Here is a 1,460-nt window from a genome sequence, read left to right as displayed (position 1 = left end):
ACATCAGCAATTTCTAAGTCTTTCATATCAAATTTTTTAGCCAGTATACTATCACATCCCGTCACTTGCCAGACATATTTTGCATTCGGATAGGGGTGGAAGAGTCTAGAGTTGTGGAGATGTTTGTAGAAAACTCTAGAATCCCTGAAACATTTCAAGAAGGCTATAGAATTCCTTAAAATTCTCTAGAATGCCATAGAAAATATCTTAAAAGACTTTGGAATACCCTAGAACATGTTGAGAGTTCTAGAGAGGGACCTAAGTGTAAATATTAGTTTTTGTAAAGTAATTTTTATTTACACTTCGACCCTTAGGAAGTAGTATAAATAGAAGAATCTCTCATTTGTAAATCATCCAAGAAAGTGTAAGCAATCCTCCAAGCAATATAAAGCCTTCTTTCAAATTCATTAAGACTTTCTTTGCATTCTCTTAGCGATCAAAGTCTTAAAGGCTTACTTAAGTTTACCAGATCCTGAAAAATTTGTTACTAAGTTGTCAAGTGTGGACGGAGTTTTAGTAAGACTCTAAGTACGTGACAGTACGCTTAGTAACATTTTTTAAGGAATGTTTGTACTTATGACTAATATATTATCCCCATACAAACAAATAATAAACAAACATTGGCTTTATGATTCTCAGTGTTTTTAATGTGAATACATTTGTCACAATTTTAACCTTAAATTCATTTGCCAACATCATTTGTTTAGATATTTCATTTCACTATTCACGTGTTTATTTTAGTCCATAAAGTGACTTAACTTACATATTTTTCTCATTTTCCATGAAATACAAAATCCTCAAGTTATTTAATGTAAATTTCTTCCACCAATTCTCTACTTAATAAAATTATTTTCACCTCCTTTGATGAATTTCAAGAATATATATTATCGGAAGTGTTATTAACATTCGTATATATTTTATTTTCATTACTAGCGAGTGTTTATCAAAATAATCAAGGTCTTCCATTGATCTATAATCTTTGACAACAAGTCTTGTCAAAAAATTGTCAAATGAAGATCAATCTATTCCCAACATGATTATTTAAGATTGATTCAATTTCACTATATACTATCTCTTTTCAAAATGGTGATTCTTTAGAAGACAAGCCTTCATTATATACATTTGAGGTTTATTTTCAAGACGAAACATCACAAAATCTGATCTAAAAGAAGTAGATATTCTTGATGTGTAATGACCATTCATGTCATTTTCATGTTTTTTTGTTATTTTTAACATTTTGAGATTTTCTATAGAGAACCCAAATCATTTATGATGTGCTAAGACTAACAGTCCAGTCACCTAATTGTATGTTTTGTATTATGTAAGCTTTTGTATTTTAGAGTTTTTGAATTTGAACGATTAATTTCAGCCAAAATTTTAGGTAGACGACATCAAAATATAATTCATACTGTTCTGTTAGTTCCGAAATGTTGAGTTTGAATTTGGAGGATCTTTGGTGA

Source organism: Solanum lycopersicum, chromosome 12, assembly GCF_036512215.1.
Source record: "Solanum lycopersicum chromosome 12, SLM_r2.1".
Taxonomy (NCBI): domain Eukaryota; kingdom Viridiplantae; phylum Streptophyta; class Magnoliopsida; order Solanales; family Solanaceae; genus Solanum; species Solanum lycopersicum.
This window is presented reverse-complemented; position numbering follows the sequence as displayed.